At 38.3% G+C, this 20,642-nt stretch overlaps 2 long non-coding RNA genes across 3 annotated transcripts in view; one reads left to right on the top strand and one right to left on the bottom strand.

Annotated features, from left to right (window-relative positions):
- The window catches only part of LOC129038902 (uncharacterized), a 31,970-nt gene extending 19,875 nt beyond the window's left edge, over nt 1-12,095 (bottom strand). Inside the window, exons 1-3 of the long non-coding RNA XR_008503250.2 lie at nt 11,554-12,095; nt 11,117-11,223; nt 6,523-6,583 (exon numbers count right to left, since the gene is read on the bottom strand). This is a non-coding gene — a long non-coding RNA (uncharacterized LOC129038902). The remainder of the gene's footprint in view (nt 1-6,522; nt 6,584-11,116; nt 11,224-11,553) is intronic.
- The window catches only part of LOC134739753 (uncharacterized), a 76,631-nt gene that overhangs the window by 11,390 nt on the left and 44,599 nt on the right, over nt 1-20,642 (top strand). The window lies entirely within an intron of this gene.

Below are 20,642 nucleotides of genomic sequence, written 5' to 3'. Positions count from 1 at the left end.
ATTCCTGCTTTAAAACTTGCCTCAGTCTCTCACTCTGCCTTATGCCCCTCGGTCAAATTCTTTCTTCTGAGGAGGCAAGAATTAAGGCTACTCCAGACCCATACGGATTCGCTGCCTGTAACATTTTCACATTTATATTTCCAGTTCAGATTCCCTCTTGGAATTTCAGACTAGTAAATCCAACAGCCCTTGTGCAATTCCCTCTGGGAATGTTTCTCAGAATCCTGGACCAGCTTAGGACCCCTTATAATGTGCTCCCAAATCACCTCGTATTTCACACTATTCTTGTTTTTTTTACTACTTTGTTGTGACTTTATTATCTGTATTCATCCCTGGAGTATATTCTATGAAGGCAGGAACCCCAGACAATGTCTGTCTTATTCATCACTGTATCTGCAGTATCCAGTAAAGTGCTTGGTATGTAATGTTAAGTTTAGCCTACAGCTAGCTGCCTCCTTACATGCTTTAAGTTCAGGCTAATGGTTTCTGCGTACAAAGTGAACTGTAACCTAACTGGATTGGTAAACAGACTGCAACCTGCTCTTGTACCAATCACTGAGTTTTGGCCAATCACAGGAAGTCAACTGTTCAAACTGTATTCAAATAAGGCAAATGCTCAGCTGTAACCAATCCAACAATCTAACTGTTTCTGTACTTCACTTCTGTTTTCTGTACATCACTTTCCTTTTTCTGCCCATAAATCCTCTCTGACCCGTGGCAGTGCAGAGTTTCTCAGAATCTATTCTGGTTCACGAGGAGTCGGTGGCAGGGATGTGGGGGGCGGGGGGAGCTGCTGGATTCTTGAATTCTTCTTTGCTCAGTTAACCTCTTTTAAATTTAATTTATCTAAAGTTTTTCTTGTCACAGTAATTACTACTGATTGAAAGCCTGGGTTGATAAATTTAACAATTCAATTTAAGCCATCATTAGAGTTATCTCTTTTGTTTTAAAGAGCATCAATATTAGCATGCGTTTTATCTGTTGCAGTATCATAGTCTTTTCATGACTGATACTTTTGTCAAATACAATAAAAACAAATTACTAGAAAAATGAAGCAAACAATAACAAAAAAGACATACAAAATGCATGTCCATATTTTTCATTACTAGATTCAACAGACTTGATATTATGAAAGGTTTCTAAATGTTCCCTCTCAATTTCTGTAATTTTCTTGGTGCTGAACAGTGACAAAGAGTTCACAGACCAGCACTGGACAGCAGATCCTACTTCGAGTAGCCCTGGACTCAATAACAGAGGTAGTCACACCTCTTAGCTTTTTTGCATTTTTCCTAGTCATTTTATTTGCTGAATAACTCCCTCTCATAATTGTAAGGAAAGAAAAATAATTTTCTCTCTACCCTGAATAGTTCTTAATCAGGATGAACCCCTGTAACAAAAGACAGAGTAACAAGAGAGAAAAAAACCAGAAGTTTATTAGCATGTACGCCTCATATATACATGGGAAACACCCTCAGAAATCAGTAAATTACTAAAAGGTGGCTTTGAAATCAGGCTTTAATAGCCTCACCTGCTGAAACAAAGGAAGAAGGATGTGGGGGGAAGGCCCAGCAGATCATAGTAAGCAAGGGCAAGATGTGTTATGTAGATTTAAGTCAGTGCCTTTTCCATTGATGAGTCTCTAGTAATTTTTGTCATCCTCTGCTTCATGGTACAGAGAGGGAGGCATCTTTATAAATGGAGATTTCCTTTATAGAAATAAATTTCCCTTATAAAAGAATAAAAGAGTAACTTGTCCAGTCAGCCCTTCCTACCCCTGGGTTCCACATCTGTGGATTCAACTAACTCTGGTTTGAAAATATTTGAGAAAAAAACATGCATCTGTACCTGACATGTACAGCCTTTTTTCTATTCATTATTCTCTATGCAATACAGTATAACAACGTAGTTGTTTATACAGCATTTACATTATATTAGATATTATAAGCTATCTAGAGATGATTTAAAGTATATGGGAGGATGTGCATAGGTTATATGCATATATTATGCCATTTTTTTTTATCAGGGACTTGAGTATCCATGGATTTTGGTGTCCATGGGGGTCCTGGAACCAATCTCCCACAGATACTGTGGGACAACTGTACTCTGATTTCAGAGCGTCTCTCATGTCTGCAGTTTCTCAAAATAATCCTCGTGCCAAAAAGCCATATTTTGAGATGGCTTGTTCTCATCTCCTACATAGTTAAACCCTAAAGTGGCAGTGGAGGGTACAGATGTCAAGCAGGTGCTCTGAGATGGTGGGGAACATCAGTGTGTGTGTGCCACAGGGGCTCTGCCAGGCTGCTTGTGCTATGTGACTATTGTAGTCCTGATAGAGTTGCCACAGAGTCAGGGCCCACTGTTGTGCGGCCTTATCCTTGGCACTGAATGCTTTAAAACCAAAGGACTTCCTGAAAAACTCTTATCCTTTCATAGCTTATCACTACTGTCTCCAGAATCCTTCAAATATTACAATTTTTATGACCTTTAGAAAATGCTTGCACTGTTTCTAATAAACATGGGAACTGCAACTTCTCATGGAATTGCCAACTATTTTATTTTTTTCAAATTTTCTAAGACCAAATATCTATGGATACAAAAAGTTCAGCATGACAAGATCTACTGTTCTCCCACATAATTTTTCATGATAAGACTATGGGGAAGTTTCAACCTCTTCCCTTTTGTCAATTTTGGAGTATTTCTTTGTTTAATATTTGAACAACCAAAAAAAGCCCAGCCACATACCAGAACCTCATTTTATCTCAAGCAGAAGCTGCTGAACAGAAAGCCCAGCTTTTAAAAGTCTTGTTAGGATTGCCAGATTTAATAAATATAAATGCGAGACATCTAGTAAAATTTGAATGTGAGATAAACAACAAAACATTTAGTATGGACATGGACATGATGGGCCTGTCCTTTGTGTGGTATACACTTATACTAAAAATTTATTCTCAATTTTCAGTCAAATTTAACTGAATGTCTTGTATTTTATCTGGTAATGCTGTCTTATGTAAATTATTTTGTTTAGATGGGAACATTTTCCTATGTTACTACTGTGTGGTTTTTGTCTTGTTTTTTTGAGGTTTGGTGGATTTTTTTCACTATTTGAACACGCTTTTTAAAAGGCTCTCTGCCACTTCCAGCTCATTATCAATAACACCATTAGCATCACCATAGCTTTAAATTATGTTAAAACAGGATTAGAACTACTGACAAATTGTAAAAGCAAGAGACTCCCAAGGAAGCAAGGATCAAATTATGATCAAGAAAGGAAAGGAAGGAAATGCCAGCCTCGGTCTGTAGATAATGCTCAGCATAGTGAATGCTCTGTGATGGAGTCAGACACAGAATACCCTTGGGAGGCCGATGGGCACTCAGCCTCACATTTCGCAGATGGAGAAACTTGAACACAAAGGGAGTTAGTGGCTTTTTCAGCAGGGCAGGAAGCAGGTGTGTAAAGGAATGGGAGAAGAGAAGAGAAAAAAAATCTTCCAAAACTCAGTCTTACCTACCAAAGCATGAAGAAGGCAGACATCACAAATATGTGGATATTTTTATTAAAATATTCTTCTATCTGGGCATGCTGGCATGCTCCTGTATTCCCAGCTACTTGGGAGGCTTAGGAGAGAGAATCACTTGAGGCCATGAATTTGAGGCTATAGTGCACCATGATCGCACCTGTGAATAGTGATTGCATTCCAGCTTGGGCAACATAGCAAGACCATATCTCTAAAAAATTTTTAAATAGTTTTCTTCTAGACAGTGAGAAAGTTTTACCTCTACAGTTACCACCCTTTATAAGCACAAATCATGGAATCAACACATTCTAAAATTTGAAAGGGTATCAGAGAACATTTATTACAATCTCTTCATTACATTGATGGAGGAACTGTGAGGCCAAGAGGTTACATGGCTTTACTGAGTTTTATAACTTGTAGAAATCCACCTGGGTCCAGGACTAAGGATTTCTACAACTCAGTATTTTCAATCCAGCTTCTTTTAAATTAACAATTGATCCATAAGATATAGAAAAAAACAAGGGTCAGTCTCCTCAACCAAGGAAAGTGACTCAAATGAATTGGGAAATAATGGGATCTTAAAATGTCCCTCTCTTTTCAGTAATCGTAGGAACTGCCATCTAAGAATAGAGTCTGATCTTTTCGTTAAAAAATAAATTACAAAAAATAAAATTATAACACACATATATGTAAGACAAGCATATGTCAAAAATTTTATTTATTCATTAATGAAGGAATGAGTAAGATGTTACAAATAATTTAAATGGTATACAGAGATAAAATGTTACATTGTCTATCTGAATGCTATGGACTGAACTGTGTCCTCTCCTTTCCCTCAAATTAATTTGTTGAAGCACTACCCGACCCCCACCCCCATGAAATTGTAATGGAGATAGGGCAGTGATTTAAGGAGGTAATTAAGATTAAATGAGGTCATAAGGGTAAAGCCCTGATTTGATAGAATCGGTGTCCTTATAGAAAGGAAGAGACATTAGAGATGTCTCTCTCTGTCTCTCTAGCATGTGAAACCACACCGAGAAGGTGGCTGTCTACAAGCCAGAAAGAGAGTCCTCACCAGAACCTGAGTGTGCTGGCACCCTAATCTCAGACTTCTAGTTCCAGAATTGTGAGAAAATTAATTTCTGTTGTTAAAGCCACCTAGTTTATGATATGTCTTTATGGAAACTCAAGCTGATTAATATGCAGAAAATCCATTTGCATTGCCTTAATCAAGAATCACTTGGATAGCTATGGGCAGGAAACATTTGCAGTTTTGTACAAGTTAACTTGTCTCTCTACAGAGTTGAAAAGGCTAGTCAAAGACAGACAAAGGGACACACCCCTATAGAATCAGATAATCCCCATAGCCGATAGTGCCTGGCACACTGGAGTGCTGGCAGGGGCTATACTAAGATACTGTTGTATAAGGGGCTGATTCCTCTCAGCCCTCAGGACAGTGGAGTGAAATTTGAAGTTCCTGAGTCCTCTGGCTCCTCCAATTATGCTAGTGTGCTATACAAGTATGACCACTTCTACATACATCACAATGTGAAAAAGACTGAAAAGTAGTGCCTTAAACAATTAACACCTTTATTACTTTACCCAACAAGAAATATGGAAAAAAGCAAGCAGTCCAGGGGTGGTTCAGTCCTTCCATGATGTCACCAAAAGTCCACACTCTTTCCATCTTTGCCCTCTGTGATCCTGAGCACGTCTTAGCTACCCTCTTGGTAGCTGTTACAGTTCCAAATACCACACCCTCACAAGACTATGTGTGAAAGCAGAAGAGCGAGTTGCTTCTCTTCTTTGTTTAAATATGGGAAAGGAACCTTTTCCAGAAAAGACCCTAGAAGGTATCTGCTTATGTGTCATTGACTAGGTTTGCTTTCCAAGTGAATGAATTCTCATGATTGAGAATTTAAGTTAAACAACATTTCTTCTTGGGGAAGGGAAGAAGCTACATTTCCTGAGAATGGCAGGAGCCATTTCCCACAAGGAACAGATGATCAGGCATGGGATGGCTGTTGCACAAGCCATTGGTGTCTTGTCACTAATTTGTTATGTGACTTTGGTTGAGATATTTTACTTTTCTAGCTATTAGTTTTGTTGGTAACGAAGCAATGGAGTCAAGCAACATCAGGAATATTTAACTCATGTCTACATAGGCCCATGGCTGTGCTTCAGTAACTCTGTGAATCCTTAATTTATATGCAAAATTTTCTGCATGTGTATTTTTCAGAAAAGAATGCCAATAATTTTCATAAAAATGTCAAGGAGTCTATAAAAACGGGTAATAACCACTGGCCTCAGTGATTTTTATAGCTCAGGCAGCTCTCATATTTTAAGGTTTATAGAATGAGTGAAGAATTTAGAAATGAGAAATTAGGTCTTGAAGAATCCCCCTCACTGGGTTAACTTGTGAATAGTGGCCAGTTTGTGCCTGGGATCTACCTGTCCTTGCCTGAAAGAGGTAATACTAATGCTAGAACCAACAAAGAGCTCTTAGCAATGGTCTAATGATCTCACTTTCTCAGTTTAGGTGAAATCCAAGGATGTTAAGTGATTTAACCACGACCCACATCCAGTGCATGGCAGCTCAACTCCTAGAACCCAGGTTTTCCAACCATTTAATCTTTTACCTAAAAATGCCAGATGGTTGGAATTTCTCAATCTCTCTTTTCTCTCTCTCTTTCTCTTTTTAGATCAAATAATGATAGTTAACTTAAAAAATTCATTATCAATTTCAAAGTCTAAGTCTACTGTGATTACCCTAAATCCTAAATTCTCCAATGTAGAGCTACACAGCGTGGGATGGATCACTGACATTTTAGTTGCTACCATAATAATAGTAGCAACAGCAGTAATAAAAGTCATTATTGGTCTTGTCTTCAAGATATTGCAATGATGACAGGATATTCATCATTCTTTAGCACAAAATCAAAGACTTGACAGAGAAGGCCTAATGCAGAAAAATCTGGAAATCAATCATCTATCATTACCAGCATACCTGGTCTGCAGTATACAGTAGTCTTAGGTGACACTCCTCATCCTTTTGCCATCAGCTTCCCCTAGTTTTAAAGCAAGGAGGCATGGAGAAATAAGCATGAAAATAATGAGAAGGTGGAAGAAGAAAAGGTAAAAGGGATACTTAAGAGTTATTTCAATTCACTATAGCAGAGAAATAAAAATTCTATTTCTAAAAAGATCTGGCCACCCTCTTGCATGCTTTTCCCATTTTTATCATTTAGGATATTTGCAATGGTGAGTAATAGAAATCCCAAATGAAATGTCTTAAAAATAAAAAAACAAGTTTATTGTCTCTGGACTTTAGTGAGGGAGCACATAGCCCAAGAGACTCTTTATTTTGTTATCGTGAGGAAAGCTGGTGTGAGAACTAAGCTGATACAAGAAGCAGGGCAGAGCTGAGATGATGTCAGAGAAATGAAGCTATTTTATTTTTTAAATTGACTTAGGTTGTGTTTTATGTACATACAATCCAAAATAGCCAGATGATGCATCATTTAAAGAGCTGGTCCTTCAAGTCACACAGAGCTTAAAGGTAAAATAAATGAATAAAGAGCTGGTCCTACATCACTAGAAGAAAATCATGGAAAGGTATCTGGGCTGGGACATGACAAAGACATAAAGTCACCTCTTCCAAAAATTGATAAGTCAAGGAAATAAATTAAAACTATATAGTTAATAGCAGAGCACACTTTAGAGCACTGGATTTTTAAGAGCTCCTTTAAAATGTCACTAGCATAATCCCTAAAGCAAACCTAAGTATATTTACATGAGATATCTCAGATTTCTCTCTGATTTTCTAGTCTAAAATATTTCTACTCACTGAAATGACCAGGAGTGCATTCTCATATCTATAATACATAGAGTGTTGTTCAGAACTGTAAACTTTTTTTTTGAAACCTGAAATAAGCAAAAAATTTCCTCATCAGAATTTTGTCCTAAACCTGAACCCAATCTGGGCATGTGTTCATCATTTATAAACCACAAAGGAGAAATCTGGGCCAAGTTTCAGGTGAAACTTCTTTTTTCCCACTGGTTTCAAGTCAGGCAAAATGTAATGTCTCAAGTCCATTAAAAGTGAAAGTTATTGATGTCAACTGACAGAAATTCAGATATAAGATTTTCCAACCCTGCAGTCTAAGCATCGAATGTCAGAGAAAGAGCTCCATTATTCAGTTCATTCCATTTGGTAGCCCTGATTCTCTGAATGGGTGTTGCTTAGTTTCTGTTTGTAAACTAGACTTCAAAGTAACCAATTAAAGCAGGCAACTCATCTGAAGCTAAGAAAGTTTAAGGCAAAGGATATGAAGATCAATTTATCAAAGCAAACCTTCAGGGTAATCATTTTAGGTATTTTAAACACAGTCATTATTCATAACATGTATAGACTTCTTATTTGGTACACCAAGGAATAAAAATGGCCTAGGTCTCTTATTTGGCTTATTGGGATCCTACATGCTTTCAAGTGTAATAAAGAAATCTTGAATAATAATTTTCCAGAAGTTCATCTAGGCTTTTGAAGCTTCTGAATTGAAATTACTTTTTCATTAACCAGATTCATAGTCCTAAAAGGACCAAGTTCCATGCAGATCTGCAGAACAAGAGATAAACACTTTTATCTCTGATTGTAAATTCTAAAGGGTGGAGGGTTTAAAAGGAGGAGGCTGTGCCACAGATGAAGGGTTGTGATACCTAACTCAGGGCAGCATTGTCTCTTCTCTGCTCCAAAAGAGTGAGTTGACCTGAGAAATATGTGCCTACCCTGGGGAAATTAACGAATATGTGAGAATGATGTATGCTTAAGAAACTTCAGACATCTAAATAAATGTTGTGTGGTCAGGAGCAAATTTCTTTCAAGCCTGTGGTTCTCAAAATTACAGTCCATCAGAAACCTCTGGAGACCTTGTTTACAATATCAGCCCCTCTGGAAGCACCTCCAGAGTCTAATTCAGTAGGTGTGGGACAGAGCCCAATAAGCCTTTTAATAGCTTTCCCAGTGATTCTGATACAAGTGAGCTGGGTCTTTTCCTTTGAGAAACACAGTCTTAGACTGGACTGCTCTAGCCCAAGCCAAACTATGCAATAGGAAAAGCTCTACTACTTGGCATCATCCTATCTTGAATTCTGATACGCTTAGCACTCCCCTTCTATGAGTTTACTTTCCTAAGAATAGAGGCAGGCAAACCTAGGTTTAGGACCTGGCTCAACTGTGCAGTAACTGTGTGATCTAACTTAAACTACTTACCATTCAATCACTCATTTATTCATTCAACAAATATGTATGAAGGCCCTGGACCTAACATCTTGAACAAACCCTTATGTAGTTTACATGAAGGAGGCAAACATATACAGAGAAAAAAATAGGTAATTTTTTTTACCTATTTTATTATTATTTATTTACCTATTTATTATTATTTATTTATTTAAAAAATAAAACAGAATGAGATTGAGAATAATTCAGGGGGCAGGGAGGGGCAAGCTACTCTTTTGGATGGACTGTCAAACTCTCTTAGGTCAGATGAGCAGAGACTCAAATAATGTGAAGGAGCTAGCTACGCAAAGATTTAAAGGAAGGTCAAGAGGACAGCAAGCCCAAAATAAGCTTTATGAGCCAAGGGACAGGAAGAAGACCAATAAAGCTGGAGCAGGACTGGCAAATGGGAGAGTGGAGGAGAAAGATCAGGTCAGAGATGAGGATGAGCCAGATTACCAAGAGCTTTGGTACCTTGATAAAGTGCATCAATTCTGTTCTAATTAGAATGTAGGGCCATAGGAGCATTTTAAGCAAGCACAGTCTCTTGTACAATGGTTGGAATACATGTAACTACTTTATAGGGATGCATCACATAGTTTTTGGTTCTTAGTAAGAGTTCAATAGATGGCAGCTATTGTTATCCTTTCCTGGATGAGGAAAATGCTGCCCACCTCAGCATTCTTTGCTCATCAGCACCGTATTCCCCCCACCAAGGCATCTTACTTGTCCTGTATCTCATCATCTCAGGGTCAACTAAATAGACTCAGCAAGTTACTTCTGCTGCCATATGTGGATTTGAGGCCCCTGGAGAATGAATACATAGTAAAGATGGCTTTTCAGATGCCTTACGATACCCCTGTTCCGTCTCAAAGTAGAAAGGACTTCAAGGATCATTGGTTTTAAATTGAAAAAAGCAATCCAAGGGTCTAATAATCCAAAGTTGAAAGTGTGAGTTAAGTATTTTGGATAGAATGACAACTCATATGCTTCTTCTGGCTCCCAAAAGATCACCTTAACCCCAGATGTATGTGAGGTAATGGTAGTCTGGTATCCTTATTCTTCTAGCCTGAACCAACTTAATAGTGTCATGGTTTCATCTTTTATAAAAACATATTAATGTTTCTAATACTATTTCATTTGTTATTTTAAATAAGAATCAAAAATAACTAGTTCAGAAGAGGCATTTGTGGTTCAAGTAATCTACCCTTGGCCAATAAATATGTATTAAGGAACTATCACCTGCCAAGCACTAAATTTATTTCATACAGTGACTTTCAAATTAAATCTTTCAAAATAGTCCATCATGTGAAACAGATGACATGAAGCACCTTTGTTGAAAGTAGAGCCTCAGTCCTCAACTGGGGCTTTTGGATTGGCCATTGCTCTCCAGGTGGATCCCTGAAGGGTCTGAAGGAATTTGAACACATTTGAAAACTAGTGTTCTGGGAGAAAAGACTCAATAGTCCTCAGATATTGATAGAAAATGGATTGTGATAATGTTTGTGATAATGACTCAAATGTTGATCCTTCATTCTTTGTTCTATAAAAGATATTTTTGATGTTATAGGTTATATGTTATATGTCAAACCCTTTATGGTTTTATCACTTAATGTGCCTTTTTAGTCAAAGGCCCTATAATCTATACCATTCAAATAAACTGAATCTTTTATCTCCAAGAAGCCCTATCCCCTTTGTTAAAAGATAAACTTCGGTACATTAAAATTTTAAAGAGTTGACTTGACCAGACAGCAGTTCATGAATTGGGCAGCATCAAACCACAAATGGTGTGGGTTTCATTGAGAGGGTGCAATGTAAAAACTGTTGTAAGATGTCCTCAGAAGAAAGACAAAGAAAATATTTGATTGGCTAAAGTAGAAAATCTTTAGTTAGAATTAGTTGGTAGTTTCCGACTGGTAAAGTTTAAGTTTCATTTTGCTATTTACATTGAGTTGTCTCACTTTGCATATGTAGGAATCTAAGGCCCTGGAGCCATCTCAGCCTAAGAATCACTTGATTAGTCTGTTTAACACTTTTCAATCAGTCATCACTTCTGCATCCCACCAATAGCATCTAGGACATAAAGAACTAAAAGTCTCACCAGGGGCAAAGTACAAGACTCCCTCACAAATATGCATGAGAGGTAGTCAGCCAGTCCCTAATACACCCCCTATGAAGTTGAATTGATTTAAGCAGGAATTTGGAAAGGTGGAAAGTGCTGTGATTTTTGAAAGTTTCAAAATTACCAATAATATGACCCAAGGCGGATATCTTAATTTCTCAAGTTAATTGTTTTGTATTTTATAAGAGAGAAAACAAACAATACCTTTCTTATCCAAGAATGACTGATAATAGTCGATACTCAATAAAGGCCAGTTCCTCCTTTTCACTCTGATTCTCAATTGTGAAGCCCGGTACTTCTCACCTGGAAGCCTGCAGGGGTGGGAGAGAGATGAGAAAGGGTTGTGCTACTATTTTCCAACTACGTATGCCTACTGTTTTCCCATGCATGCAGCTGCTGTTATGAAAAGAAAAAGCAAATTCATTGAAAGTGTCAACCACATTCAAAATAGCCGTTTTTGAAAAGCAACATATCATAAGATTTGTTTTCATTCATGTAAAAGGCCACAAAACGAGTGATATTAAGAGGTCCTTCAATTTCCAAAGACTGAGAACAGCACTGGGATTCATAAAGCTGGAAACAAAAGTGCAGCCGCCACGCTCTGCCCCTCAGTTGAAGTCATGTTGTCTCCAGAATCCCACCTAGCAGCTGCCTCTCCCCATCCCTCACTATTGGTTATCAGTGGGTAGATAAGGACAATAGCTTTGCTTTTCTTCACTTCTTCTGTGGTGTTTCCTGGCTTCCTGCCTCCTCCCCTTCAGTATCCAGGTCTCCCAGGGTCTTGGGAGTCGCCTGAGCAGGCGGAGATGTCTCAGGAGTGCAGCCGGGCAGTCGGGCCGCTGAGTCACAGGCTCTATGGTGTCATTGGCCGGTAGACTGGAAGGAGACAGCTCCGTGGCTGCATCTGATTGCTAATGAGCTTTCTGGGGCCCCAGCCTTCTCATCAGCACCATTTGTTTTTACAGGCTGCCTGCCCTTTGTTGACTTGAGGCTTGTTTTCCCTGCCTTAGAGGCACTCGGAAGTTTTTCCTCGCCGGACCTGGCTGTCTCCTTTTCTTTTGAGACTTCGTGGGAGCTAAATTTAAACTTGATTAACAATATTTAGTCCAAGGAGGGTCAGGATACTATTTTCATGTTAAATGCTGCCCTTTATGTTCGTTTTTGTTTTGTTTTAAGACATAATAGGCCCTCACAATGAGATCCGTTCTGATTTTGTTGCTATGGTGTGAGAGACAAAAAAATAGTATAAAACATTTGATTGGTTGATTCTGATCAGAGGTGGAAAAAGGGATTAATACCTCTTTTGTAAAAATCTATTGACAGGTCTATTTGTAAAACCTCACAAATACTTCTAGTAATGATATTTTTACTCTTTGCTGCGAGTAACTTCAACTTAATATTTAGGGCACAGCTTGGAGTCAGTTGTTCAAGGAAACTTCCAGACTAGACTCCAGATTCCATTCTGCAACCACTAACTTTTCCTTGCTAGCATTTTCCAAGATGTGATTAAACCATAAGACTATAAGTTCCATTAGTTGGAGGCACGGCATCTCTTGTGCCCCACCAAGGGGACTGAATATGTAAATGGACAATGGCCAGATCACATATGAGAATAGAACTCTGACCTTCCACCTCTGCAGCAATCACTTCTCTAAGCCAAACTATAACCTCTGGCCTAGAGTGGTCAGCAGAGCAGAATGGTATGCTCCCCAAACCAATCACATATATGCACCACTCCCAGAAAGCCCACCTCATGCTAGCATGAGGCTCCCCCATGCCAACAGCCTCTAATCAGAGCATACCTGAAGCCTTCCTTCTTCTTCACTAGAAAGATTTGCCAGTCCTCTTTCTGCCTTTGAGTATCTCCCAGATGTGATAGTGGCTGACTTCCTAGCTATAACAAATGGAATAAATAGCCTCTGTTTGTTCTCATTTGGGTTGTCTTTATTTTCATAACATGTAATCTCTTGTAATCAGGATAGTGTCTAGCATATAGCAAGCCCTTAGGAAAGACTGTCTGAATGAATAAATGAATAAACAAATGACTACACATTAATCCATTTCCGGATTAGAGTTCTGTCTTCCTGAGGACCTGGCTTTTCACCTCACCTCTCTAAGTATCTGACTTGTGGCCTTGGAAAAGTCACTCAGTGTGTCTGGGTACCATTTTTCTCAAGCTGTAAACCAGCAAGTTTGGACCAAATAATACCTATGTTTCAAATATTCCCGGATGCTCATGTTTCAAGTAGTCTTCATAAAACTTCTCTGCAACCATAGCACAAGATGCCCACCTAAATTTCCCCACCGACACTTTACTTAAAGAGGAAATATACTGAGTGTTTTCTATGATAATCCACTTCTTCTGAATGATGGAAGGAAAAGATAGCTTTTAAGAAAATTAGCTTGTTCCCCCTGAATTATGACTTGGTGAGCCATGATACATGCAAAGTAAATGGAAAGATGATTTTTGTTGCTTATTTATTTATTTGCTAAAGATTCTGAGGAAGAATCATGCTTTTGTGCTGGAAAAACATGTTGTTCAACTCTCTGCACCTCCTCTGCCTTCCCTACACTTACTCACTTGGTTAGGATGCTCCCTCCTCTACTCTAACAATGCAAACCCTTTCGTCTTCAAGGCCTACATCACCTTCCACATTCTACATTCACTGTTCCTCAACTTTTCTTGTTTCTGATAATCTTCTGTCTAAACTCCTGTAAGATATCACTTAGAGTGCACATATAGTTTTTTTCTACTGGATTATAAATTATTGAGGGAGGTAATTTGTATCTTCCTATATTTCACATGATGTCGTGATAAAGCGTAAAGAGTATCATTGAATGAGCAAATACGGTGTACCAGTTGGTTTCATTTCTGTTATGTTATTGATTTTCTGCTACCCATGGATAATTGTTATAGACTCCATTTTAAAGAAGGAAAGACTGAGTTTCAGAGAGGTTGAGTAGGTTCTCCAGAGTCACAGGGGCGGCAGTACTGGGTCTCAAAGCCACTTCTTCTGACTTCTGGTTCAAGTTCTTTGAATATCATTATACCTTCCTCCACACTGTAATGATTAAATCTGTTGTTGTGTCCCCACTGAAAAATTCAGCTCAAATATCTAAAACAATAACAAATATAGACTGGAGGACAAAGTTCCAAAGTTTCAAATTATATTTTCAAATTGATTTGAAATTGTAAGTCACAGCATGGGTTCTTTTTTAATTTCCCTAGAGCTTTGAACTCAGGCCTATGTACTTTTTGCATAGCAACAGTAATCTTTGTCTTTATGTACTGAGTAATTTAGATACTTTAAAACTTTTTTGTAGCTATTAGGCTAAAACATAAAAACCAAAATAGACAAATTAGAAGCAATTTGATTACAGTGGACATTCGGTTCAAAGTCAGTCTATTAGATACCATGAGGCCTTACCACCTCTTTTAATTTTTCTTCCGCAACCTCCATAACAGAGATGTGAAGGTAAGCTAGAAGAAAACCTAAGAGGAGAACAGATTGGAAGTAGCACACCATCCAGCACAGTAGTTACTGTTAAAAGCATATTTATAAGGCTTAAGTGTGGAATTAGAATAATGCTCTTATTGTTATTATTATTCAGACTTTTACCAAAGCAATAATTCTAGCTTTAGAATATAAAATTTAAGGACCTAAGGAATTTACAGGCAAATATCAATGGTATCCAGAAATGTTTTAAATGATGAAAAATGAACCTAGAAGTTGTACTAAAGCAATTGGGATTTTTTGGCCTTTGGAATGGAAGGAAAACAAAATATTCCTCTCTAAAATGTTGAGGATTTTAGTTAAAAGGTTAAACGCAGGGGTACACTCTGCCTCTCCTCTCTGCCTTTATCAGCTCAGAGACAGTGGCATCAGAGATCTAGGATCTATCTCTTCCCATAAATTTACCTTCCCACATTTCCCCACCTTTTGGAAACCTGAAGATACTCTCTTCTTTGTTTTGTCACTATACAAGATTTATGGCTCTTTGTTAAAATACTATTTAAGCAAGGCATCTAAGCCACTGCCTTAAGGGAGAAGTGCTTTTTTGAACCGAGGCCTCTTCTGTGTGATGGGTACAGCACACATTAACAAACTTCTGTTTGTTTTTCTTTTGTTAATCTGACTTTTGTTTTCAGGACAATGTTTCAACTAACAACCTAAAAAGGGAAAGAAAATAAGTTTTCTCCCTTACAGAATAAACTCCACAACTCTTACCAAACAATGGCCTCCAAGGATATCAAGAATAGTAAATTAGACAAATGAGAGGGGCTCTCTGTTTCCTCAGAACCATTGCAAAACACGAAAGAAGTGGGCAGCTTCATCCATGTCCCTACAAAGGACATGAACTCATCCTTTTTTATGGCTGCATAGTACTCCATGGTGTATATGTGCCACATTTTCTTTATCCAGTCTATCATTGATGGGCATTTGGGTTGGTTCCAAGTCTTTGCTATTGTGAACAGTGCCGCAATAAACATACATGTGCATGTGTCTTTATAGTAGAATGATTTATAATCCTTTGAGTATACACTCAGTAATGGCATTGCCGGGTCAAATGGTATTTCTGGTTCTAGATCCTTGAGGAATTGCCACACTGTCTTCCACAGTGGTTGAACTATTATTTACACTCTCACCAACACTGTAAAAGCATTCCTATTTCTCCACATCCTCTCCAGCATCTGTTGTTTCCTGACTTTTTAATGATCGCCATTCTCAGCAAACTAACACAGGAACAGAAAACCAGACACCACATATTCTCACTCGTAAGTGGGAGGTGAACAATGAGAACACATGGAGACAGGGAGGGGAACATCACACACCAGGGCCTGTTGGGGGAGAGGGGACTAGGGGAGGGATAGCATTAGCAGAAATACCTAATGTAGATGACAGGTTGATGGGTGCAGCAAACCACCATGGCACGTGTATACCTATGTAACAAACCTGCACATTCTGCACAAGTACCCCAGAACTTAAAGTATAATAATAATAATAATAATAAAGTGGGCAGACATTTAACTGTGTCTTTCCTTGGTGGTACTCTGATACTTGACACCTACTTTTCCCTGACTACTTATCACTTTATCTTTGCCTTATTTCCTGTCTTCCTCTTTTGTCTTCACGGGGCTGTATTTTATTCATTGTATTTGTATTTAATTCTTGTATTTCTTGCACTTACAAGGGATCAAGGGTAACTCTGGTTTTTACCTGTCCAATATCTTTTTCACCTTCTTCAATTCTTCTCTAGGGAGCCACTGCTCCCGGAGTCTTGTTCCTTGTTGAGTGGCTGGGCTTACCTCAAAGCAGAGGGACCAAGGGACTTGACTGAACAATCAGAGTATTCCATCCACCTTTCTACAGTGATGAGTTTGAGAAACAGTGTGTCATTCAAGTGGATGGAATGAGAGTTGATCCCCAGATTTCAGCTGGAATTTTTGGTGCTGAGAAACTTCCTTTTTTGGGGTTTGATACTGGTAGGATGTAGGACTGGAATTCCTGGAGACATCCATGTGGAGAGAAAATGTTTCAAAACAAAACCAATTTGGAGGACAGCAGAACTGAAAGATGCAAAGAGAGCAAGTCCTAACTACAGTGTTTTAGCACTTCGATCCAGCCAAGCTTCAAGGTCGTCCACCATGGGCATTTCAAGCTGTGCATCTATAAGCTCATATTTTCTTATTTTCATCAAGTCTGAGGGAGAGGGTGGTTCTTTTGTTATTGTTGTTTCTTTTTCATTTTAGAGACAGAGTCTCACTTTGTTGCCCAGGCTGGAGTGCAATGGTGTGATCTTGGCTCACTGCAACCTCTGCCTCCTGAGTTCAAGCGATACTCCTGCCTCAGCCTCCCGAGTAGCTGGTATTGCAGGCCCGCACCACCATGCCCAGCTAATTTTTGTATTTTCAGTAGAGACAGGGTTTTGCCATTTTGGCCAGGCTGGTCTCAAACTCCTAACCTCAGGTGATCTGCCTGCCTCGGTCTCCCAAAGTGCTAGGAAATCAGGTGTGAGCCACTGCGCCTGGCTGAGAGGATGATTCTTAAACTAAAAGAGTGATGATAGACATGGGTAGGTAACCAGGACTGTCAGAATAATAACAATGTTGAATTGGGTTTCTAAGGAGCACCTTTGCTAAGCCTGGTTTTCATTCTAGGTGGGCCTCTTATGTGGTTTTCCTATCCTCACAGCTTTAAGAACCCTGTTGAAAGTGACTCCTATATCTGTATTTTTAGATCAGAACTTCTCCAGGCCCACATAGCCTACTGGCCCCTCCATGGGCGCCTCAAGCTCAATACCATTAAACCCACATGTTTTCTTCTCCCTCAAACTTATGCATCCTCTTGCTTTCCCCATTTGCTTAGGGAATTTAAGTACCCAAGCCAGTCTTTCCTAACTAAACTACTTCCTCATGGGTAAACATCATGTTTTCCTTTTCTTTTTATCTTGTTAGCTCCAATCCTAGTAGCATGCCTGCCATTTAGTAGATGCTCCAAAACTTTTTAGCTAAATAAAGTTATTAATAAAAAAAAGAATAAGATATGATAAGACTTCTCTATTATTTAGAGATAGCTAGAACGGGTCTTGCTTGAAAGAAAAAGAAAGAAGTAGATGACCTCTTAGGATTCCCTCTGGCAAAATATTAAAAAAGAAAAGAAAAAATGTCTTTGCCTTATTTACCAAGAGAATCACAGGCTGACTTATGGTTTTCATGGTGTTTTACAGTTGAAAAAATTTTGCTTTTGTTTATATTTCATATCTGACCCATTTAATAAAGTAAGTTAGGTGACTAATTGGTGTTGATGCAATACAGTTAGTCATAGACATTGAATCTATGAACTAGTTTCTTAGTTCAAAGATTTGGTGTTGTCCTAAGTATCAATAATGCAACTTTGATCACAAGACATTCTGACCTAATTATTATATTCTTCTGGTCATTTCTTTTCTGTAGGACAAAGCCAAATGCAGTGCTTATAATAAATAGTCTCTTCTCCACAATGCCATATTTGCTCAGAATGTCCCATCATAGAAAAATGTGATGGTTCATAGAAAGGACATGAGGAGCCAGGTGCAGTGGCTCACACCTGTAATCCCAGCACTTTGGGAGGCCGAGGCCGGCAGATCACGAGGTCAGGAGATCAAGACCATCCCAGCTAACATGGCGAAACCCCATCTCTACTAAAAGTACAAAAAATTAGCCAGGCATGGTGGCATGAGCCTGTAGTCCCAGCTACTTGGGAGGCTAAGGCAAGAGAATCACTTGAACCAGGGGGGTGGAGGTTGCAGTGAGCAGAGATCGCACCACTGCACTCCAGCCTGGATGACAAAGCGAGACTCCGTCTAAAAAAAAAAAAAAAAGAGAGCGAGACATGAGGGAGAATGATGTATTTGGCAGCCAAGAACACAAACTCAACCTAATCTAAGTCTAATCTCCTTGGCTTAGAACTAGAACAGGACAATCAGTCTGAGGGCTCAAGGAAATACAGACAATAGTCTGAAAAGACATTAATTACACCTCAGTAGATTTTTGCCTATGGGAGAATTCTGTGTGTTTGCTACATGGAAACACTTGTTTCAATCTAGACATGTGCAACTCAGAAAGTGTGGATGAATGTGATTGCAACGGGAGCAAAGAGGTAGGCAGCTAGGAGAGATGCCAAAAAATGTGGGCACACCATGAGGTCCAATAGGAACCACACTTTAGTCAGAAGATATGGTCCTGTGGTCATCCGATTGCATTGACAACTTCCCTATCCCTCTAAAACACTCATGTCCTTCACTCCATAAACCTTGACCTTGTTATACATAGCACATATATTCTTATATCTCTATTTATTGACATACATGTTTCACAGTAGGTTTAGATATCCTGTTGGCTCTTAAGTACCTTGAGGTCAACCCTTATATCTATTTTCTTTTCTTCTGCCCTGGATTACTCTATGATTTGTGGTTTTGAATAAATGTTACTGACTGATATGGTTTGGCTGTGTCCCCACCCAAATCTCATCTTAAATTCCCATGTATTACGGTAGGAAGCCAGTGGGAGGTAATTGAATCATGGGAACAGGTTTTTCCTGTGCTATTCTTGTGGTAACAAATAAGTCTCACAAGATATGATGGTTTTAAAAAGGAAAGTTGCCCTGAGCAAGCTCTTTTTGCCTGCTGCCATCTATGTAAGACATGACTTGCTCCTTTATGCCTTCTGCCATGATTGTGAGGCTTCCACAGCCATGTGGAACTGTAAGTCCAATTAAACCTCTTTGTTTTGTAAATTGCTCAGTCTCAGGTATGTCTTTATCAGCAGCATGAAAATGCACTAATACACTGACCAAGCTATTTACATTTTGCAATCTCAGAAAATTCTTTATGAGAAGAGTAAGAATTCTATGAGGACCTGTGACTACAAACATGATGTGAAGGACAGCTCTGGCTAACATGGCTGTGCTGTCTTATTTATGTATAGGAGATGTCTTTTTTTTTTTTTTTTTTTTTTAGGACAAAGCTACCAATTTTTAACCCATTTATTCATTTGTTTTTAAAACAAATATCAAGTACCTGAGTATTACTCTTAGTTAAATTCAGAAAAGAAAACTGAGATTTCTTTTTCATATACACCTTATACACACAACCTGAAGGTAATTTTATACAATATTTTAAATAATTTTGTGCAGGAAACAAAATTTTGACTGTGTTTTGACTGTGAGCCATTATAGAAGGTCAGGTGTAAAATAATTTTTCACTTTTGGCATCACATCAGTGCTCAAAAATTTTTGGACTTTGGAGCATTTTGAATTCAGATTTTCGGAACAGAAATGCTCAACTTGTATAAGAGAGAGCAAGCTTACTTTCATATGCTTGTATTTCTTTCTGTTAATGTCTTATTCGTGTTCTTTGCTCATTTTTAAATCATTTTTGTTGCTCTTGATTTATAATAGCTCTTTGTATATTAAGAAAATTAGCCCCCATCTGTCATATGCATCTTAAATATTTCCTATCTGTTCTGTGATTTTCAAATTCTTATTTCTTATTTATTTTATACCTTATAGAACTTTAATATTATTATCCAGTCAGATTTGTCTTTTTTTTCATTTTGGATTCTTGGTTTTATGTCATCTTTAGGAAATCCTTCTCCATTTCATGACGATTTTGAAAAATCTAGTGCTTTTGTATTTTTAGTGCCTCTTTACATACATGCATACATAAAATTATTATTTCTCACCACTGCAAGTGAAGTGTAACAAAAGCGTGGAATAGGAGGTCAAAACTTGAAGGCAAGCACTGGCTCTGACACTTTGCTGTTTCATCAAGCTCTAGTCTTCAAGTTGTTGTCCTATCTACAAAATGTAGATCAAGATAAACATTTCAAAAGGACTTCATGGGGTTTAAATTATATTTGCAAATAAAAGAAATTTATCAACAAAAAAATCATACAATAGCTAACTATAAGCAATACTTAATAATTGAAATCAGTAATTGTTTATGCTATGTACTGAATGTGTCTCCCTCAAATTCTCAAGCTGAACTTCTAACTCGCAGCATGATGGTATTAAGAGTGGGGGCCTTTGGGAGGTAATAAGGTTTAGATGAGGTCATGAGGGCTAGAGCCTCCATGATGAGATTAATACCCTTCTAAGAAGAGGAAGAAACACCGGAGCTTCCTCTCTGTGCCATGTTAGGATACAGTAAGAAGGTAACCATTTGCAAGATTAGAAGCAGGCCATCACCA

The sequence above is a fragment of the Pongo pygmaeus genome, chromosome 5, assembly GCF_028885625.2.
Source record: "Pongo pygmaeus isolate AG05252 chromosome 5, NHGRI_mPonPyg2-v2.0_pri, whole genome shotgun sequence".
Classification (NCBI taxonomy): Eukaryota; Metazoa; Chordata; class Mammalia; order Primates; family Hominidae; genus Pongo; species Pongo pygmaeus.
The sequence above is the reverse complement of the archived record's forward strand: the minus strand, read 5'-3'. Positions and strand labels throughout refer to the sequence as shown.